The following is a 6,967-nucleotide window of genomic DNA, read 5'->3' as shown; positions in this document are numbered from 1 at the left end:
TATTGTTACTGATCCACCTGCCAGGGGAAACCTTTTCTCCTTATAGAATGCATGTAAACCCTTCCTGAATATCAACCTCACCATTGAACCTCCCATCAAATGTTCACTGTTTGAGTGGAGCAACCTGAGCTTCAGGAGCGCCAACCTCAGAGTGTATAACATTTACTGAGCTGAGAAAATACAAATACTCCCGCGATTGCGCAGTATTTACCACCTGCTGTGGTGGGATTTGATCCCATGTCCGCAAACATTAGTCTGGGTCTCTGCATATTACTCTGAGTTACCTGTTATGCCAGAGATTGTTGCAAACAACAACAGCCAAAAAATATGCTACACTGACATATTGTATCAAGTGCAGAATTAAACACAAACTTACAATATCAGAGGCAAAGAGAGACAGAATAATTCCCATGCACACACAATACCACAACAGACAAGTACAGAATGAATCCCACAATCATATACAGTAACACAGTCAGATCGATGCAGAACGAATCCCAAAACCATATTGTATCGGGGACTGACAGATACATTATGTACCCTATAATAACATAGAATACCAGAGACTGACCAAATATAGAATGATTACATCACACACAGTTCCGGAGAGGGTCAAATGAATCCCACACTCACAATCTGTAGCAGAGACGTACAGATAGAGAGTGTCTCCGTCCCTGATACATAGTATCAGGAAGTTTCAGACAGACAATGTCCAGAGAGTGACAGACACAGAGTGAATCCCACACTCACACTGCACACAACTGATCTCACACTCACACACAGTATCTGGAACTGTCAGAAAGAGAGTGAATCCCACATTCAGACAAAGGAACTGAGAATGACAGAGACTGAATTAATCCTACTCACACACACAGGATCAGAGAGAAACAGACACAGAGTGAATCCCACACTCACACTGCACCAGACAGTGATAGAAGTACAACTGATCCCACACTCACACACAGTATCTGGAACTGTCAGAAAGAGAGTGAATCCCACACTCTGACAAAGGAACTGAGAATGACAGAGACTGAATTAATCCTGCACACATACACAGGAACAGAATCTGAAAGATACAGAATTAATCCCAAACTCATAGACTGTATCAAAGCGAGGTAGCTGAAGAATTATTCCCCCACTCATATACAGTAAGAGAATCTGACAGATGCAGACTTAACTCCACACTCACACACTGTACCAAAGCGAAACAGATGCAGAATTAATCCCACATTCACAAACTGTACAAGGGAGTGACAGACAGAATTAATCCCATATGCACTCAGAGTACCAGAGGGTGACAGGAACAGAATGTCCCTCGACAGCCTTCTAGATTCAACATTGAGTTCAAAAACTTCAGAGTATGACTGTCTTTTGTACTTTATTTTAACCATGGGCCTGCATTAAACTTTTTCTTTCAGATTTCTGCATTTGGACAGATCTGTTCATTAGTCTGTCATTAACACTCTCTCCAGACTAATGCTTTGTCTTTTAATGCAACTAATGACACTCCCTTTGCCTTTGTTCCATGACCTCTGTATCATTTACTCTCTCCTGTCCTCAGCCCTCTCACACACCTTCCCTTGTGTTCATCTTCCCCTCCACCCCGCCCACTTTACACTTGTTCATAGCCTGTTACATTTCTAACCTTTAACAGTTCTGATGAAAAGTCGCAAACCTGAAACATTAACTCTGTTGTTCTCTCCACAGATGTTCCCAGACCTGCTGAGTATTTCCTTCTGTTTTGATGTGAGTCAGAATTAATGCCGCATTCACACATAGTCCCAGATAGTGACAGAGAGAAAATTCATAGCACATTCACACACAAAACCAGATACTGACAGATACAGAGTTAATATTGCACTTATACACAATACAGTTAGTCACAGATGCAGAATTAATCACCTATTTACAATCTGTGTTTGGTGTATTTATCTCCTGTTCAAATAAATCAGTCAGCAAGTTTGTACTGAACAGAATACCGACAGAATACTGTCTGTGTGATGTGCTGCAAATGTTAAAGCAAGGAATTCAACATTAAATAAGAGGTGGGGGTTGCATTTCAAACTGTGTTTGTGCTGCTTTAACACAGCTCTTTCTCGAGCAGCACCGCTGCTGTCAGAGCCAGGGAGCATTTTGACTGCGGGTGGATATCAGGCGGGAGTGTTGAAAGCTCCTGTCATTGGCAGGAATCACTTTGACTGGCGGCAAGTCTTTGTATGGGATTGGGACAATGAGCCAGCCTGCGGTGCAGTGACGGACTGCTCGCCCAGCTGGAAGGTTGGGAATTTCCGGCGGCTGGGATTTCCGGCGGGCCCGGCGCTCTTTAAACCTCTCTCTCATCCTTCACTTTGTCTGCAGTCGCTGCTTCTTCGCCGCCTCCGTCCCTGAAACATGTCGGAATCGAAAGCTCCGAGATTCAGCGATGCAGCAGTGGAGATTCTGGTGGAACAGGTGAGGTCCCGCAAGGAAGTCCCCTCGGACGGGAGGAAGATGCCCAGACAGACACTACGCCAGGCCTGGGAGGAGGTGGCCCTCAATGTGAATGCCAGGACTGATGTCATCCGGACAGGGGGGCAGTGCCGCAAGAAGTTCAACGACATCACCCGCACTGCAAGGGTAAGACTCCCGGTCACTGCTCAGGGACTGCGACACTGTCAGAAGTGCGTCCTTAACATGATTGGGTTAAACAAGTCACGTGTGACATGTACGATCTCACTGCTGGATTTGAACAGGAGCAGAGAAATAGTTTCTCCTTATTGACTGTATAAAAACCCGCCCAATTTGAACACCTCTATTAAATCTCCCATTATATTCCCCTGCTTTAAGGAGAACAATCCCAGCTTCTCCAGTCTCTCCACATTAACTGAAGACCCTCATTCCTACTATCATTGTGGTACATGGCTCTGCGGCTCTGTTGGTAACACTGTGACCTCTCAGTCACAACTCTGTGATTTCAGGTTCCACTCCAGGACCTGAGCACAACAAACTAACTTGACCCATCAATGAGCAAGTGCTGCTAAGGCCATGAGGAGCAGGTATATACCATATGGCCCCTGAAGTCTGCTCCAACCATCAATACAATCATGGCTGATCTTCTACCTCAGCTCCATTTTCCACCTGCTCCTCATATTCCTCGATTCCCTGAGAGTTTACAAAAGTATCAATCACAGTCTTGTTAATACACAAAGATAAAGCATCTGCAACCTTCTGAGATGTAGAATTCTAATGTTTCACACCCTCTGAGTGAATACATTTCTCCTCCTTTCAGTCCTGCAGGATTGGCCACTAATACTGAGGCTGTGTCCCTGTGTCTAGATTCCCCAGTTGAAGGATAACCCCTCTCAGTGTCTGCCTTAGCAAACCCCTTCAGAGTTATATATGTTTCAATGAGATCATAGATTTATACAGCACAGAAACAGGCTCTTCGACCCATCATGTCTGTGCCAGCCATCAAGCACTTATCTATTCTAATCACATTTTCCAGCACTTGGCCCGTAGCCTTAATGCTATGGCGTTTCAAGTGCTCATCTAAATACTGCTTAAATGTTGTCAGGTTTCCTGCCTCTACCACCCCTTCAATCAGTGTTTTCCAGATTTCTCCATCCTCTGGGTGATGTTTCTTCCCTCAAATCTTGTCTAAACCTCCTGCCCCTTAGCTTAAATCTATGCCCACTGGTTATTGACCCTGCGCTTTTGAAGAACCCTCCAAGATATCATCCTTTCTTACTGCAGTAATTGACTTCCTGTTCAACAGTCCAATGCCACCTCCTCTTTCACACCCTCCCCTGTCACGCCTGAAGATTCTATACCCTGGAATATTGAGCTGCCTGTCCTGCCCTTCCCTCAACCATGTCACAGTGATATCAATAATATCATATTCCCATGTGTTAATCAACGCACGCAATTCATCAGCCTTACTAGTAAGACTCCTTGCTTTAAAACAGAGGCAATCCAGCCTTGCATTATTCGCTTGTGCCATACCAGGTCTATATTTGCACTGCCTTCCAGTCTGACTCAATTGCTCTTCTATATTTGACTTGTATCACCACTACTGTCCCTCCACTCTGTATCACATCACCTGCCAAATTAATTTAGCCAGCACCGCCTCCCCCCCCCCCCAAAGAAAAAAAGAAAACAGCACTAACAAATCTCCCAGCAAGGATGTTGGCCCCATTTCGGTTCAGGTGCAACTCATCCAACTTGTTCAGGTCCCACCTTCGCTGGAAACAGACCGAGAGATCCAGCCAACTAACGCCCTCCCTCCTGCATCATCTCTTCAGCCACGCATACATCTGCTCTATCCTTCTATTCCTATACTCAGTAGCACATGGCACCAGGGGTAATCCAGAGATTGCAACCTATGAGGTCCTGCTTTTTAATCTGCTACCTAGCTCCCTAAATTCTTGTTACAGGACTTCATCCCTTTTTCTACCTATGCCATTGGTACGAATGTGAGCCACCCCCTCTCATTCTTCTAAACTGCCTAGAGTATGAGCACAATTTGCTCAGCATCTCACCGTAGGGCAACCCTCTCATCCGAGGTACCAACCCAGAACTACCTCCAGGGAAGTATATCCTTCCTTAGGTACGGAGACCAAACTGCACACAGTACTCCAGGTGCGGTCTCACCGGGTCCCCATACAATTGTAAGTCAGTCAGAGGTGCCACGTTTCCGATGAAATGACAAAGAGAGATCCCGTCTGCCCTCTCAGGTGGATGTAAAAGATCCCATGGCCACGATGTGGAGGAAGAGCAGAGGGACAATTCTTCCCAATATTAATCCCTCAATCAACACCACAAAAGCAGATGATCGGGTCAGAATCACATTGCTGTAATTGGGATCTTCTGTGCACAAATTGACTGCCGCTTTTCTTCTATTCCAACAGCGTATACACTTCAAAGTACTTAATTGGCGATAAAGCATTTTACAACGTCATTTGGTCTTCAAAGTTGCTATATAAATGCAAGCCCTTATCTTTGCTAGTATCTGCCATGGTACAGTAGGTCACCTTAGCGTTAGAAATGGTGGATTACAGTCCTATTCCACAGAATTGAGAGCAGCATCTAGGTTAACACTGGTGTTTCCTTTTAGGTAAGATGTCAGACCATGGTCCTGTCCTCTCAGTTGGTGTAAACAATCCCATTGCACTATTTTGAAGATGAACAAGAGAGTTCACCTGGGTTCCCTTGGCCAACATTTATCCCTCAACAAACTGCACTGAAACACATTACCTGATCATTGATCTCAAAGTGGGACCACGCTGTTGGCAAATTGGCTGCCGCATTTCATACATTACAGCAGAGACGAGATTTCCAAGGTCCTCCATTGGCTCCAGACTGTTCGGGACATCTTGAGTCCTGAATGGTGCTATAAAAATGCACGTTTTCTTCCTTTATCTGGAGTTTCCCCAACACCTCTTCAGATTACAGCCTCAGACAGCAGAGACTAACTCCCTTCCACTCTCTCCACAGGACAAACTGGCACACAAGCCCAGGAAGAGGACCTGTATTCAGGAACTCACCCAGATGGAGCAAGAAGCTCTGGACATCATATGGCTCGGCAGCTGGAGAAGAATGCAGAATGACAGTGTTGGAGGCCGGTTGACACAGGGTGAAGACCTAATTCTCTAATCCTTTCTCTTCTGTTAAACAATCACGTGGACGTTGTGGCGCCCTGCACTCACATTGTGCTGCCCCCTCATCTTGCTGCTATCTAACCTTCCCATCACACACTGACACTTGCCCCTCTCCCCTCTGTTCCAGGTCTGAGCCATTACTTGGGTCCCGCTGTGTATGAGATGGAAGGGGACCAGCGAACAGAAAAGGCTTTGTCACCAGCTCCAAGATTCCAGTACATCAACACGGGATTCGCTGGTGGAAGAGATGTCCAGTTGTCAGGATGCACGGAGAGTGAATCATTCAGGAATGGTGAGCAGAAGCTGGCCATGGTGGAAAGGAGAGTGCAGGAGATGGATGGCCGAAGGGCAAGCTCAGCTTCCAGCTCTGCCGAAGAGCACACGGATGGAGAGTTCACCAGCCCAGCCTTTAAAATGAGGATCTTCCAAGTGCATCATCAACTGCTGGAGGCACTGGACAACCTGTCCAGGAACTGCCTCACCCTGTCTGAGAGGATGGAGGAGTCTGTGTCCATACTGGGTGATGCTCTGTCACAATACCTCACCACCTTGCAGTCACCAAGGAGCCTATGGTGAGCTCCACGGACGCCGCTGTGATGCCCCCTGTCCAGGATCCGGTGGTCCCCGACCTGGCATCGTTGATCGAGGCTCAAACAGGCGCCTTTCAGGCTCTAACCTGTACCGTCTCCTCCGGTTTGGAAAGGCTGGTTGGATATATTGACCGTGGCTTCGGTCGTGTCACAGCTCTGCTGCAGTCAACTCTCCCACCGGTCAGTGCTGAGTCCTGGCCACATGAGACTGGCACCGTGCACCTGGTGCATTCTGCCCTCTCTCGGGGTGACATTGCATCCGTGCCCGTGTCCATTCTACAACCCAGTGCGGCCACACGGCCAGGAAGCGGGCTGGACCAGACTGCACTGGGGACTGCAGTGATACTGCAGACTGTGAGCAAGACCCCTCAGACTCGGGTTCTGAGGGACCACAGACTATGAGCAACTATTAACACCTGATTGATGACAATCCACTCACAATCCTCACACTGAAACCATGGGAGCTCCTTTGGGAAGGACTTGAGTAGCAAAGAGTGTTGATATATTGTTAATAATGTTGGCACACGGTTTTTGTATATGTGATTTAAATATTAAATCTTTGAAATTCAGACTTTGTATTCCTGGAATGATGCATTGTCAGCAGTGAAGGAAGACTTGCATTTCTATAGAGCCCTTCACGACCTCAGTGCGTCACCTAACGCTCAACAGCCAATGAAGTTATACGGGAAGTGTAGTCGCTGTTGTGATGTGGGAAAATCGGAAGCCAGTTTGTGCACAGCA

At 46.6% G+C, this 6,967-nt stretch overlaps 1 pseudogene; it reads left to right on the top strand.

Moving 5' to 3' along the window:
* Positions 1 to 2,352: 2,352 nt before the first annotated feature.
* LOC137364934 (uncharacterized) lies at positions 2,353 to 6,628 on the top strand (annotated as a pseudogene).
* Positions 6,629 to 6,967: the final 339 nt, after the last annotated feature.

This window comes from Heterodontus francisci, unplaced genomic scaffold (assembly GCF_036365525.1).
Source record: "Heterodontus francisci isolate sHetFra1 unplaced genomic scaffold, sHetFra1.hap1 HAP1_SCAFFOLD_53, whole genome shotgun sequence".
Taxonomy (NCBI): Eukaryota; Metazoa; Chordata; class Chondrichthyes; order Heterodontiformes; family Heterodontidae; genus Heterodontus; species Heterodontus francisci.
The sequence above is the reverse complement of the archived record's forward strand: the minus strand, read 5'-3'. Positions and strand labels throughout refer to the sequence as shown.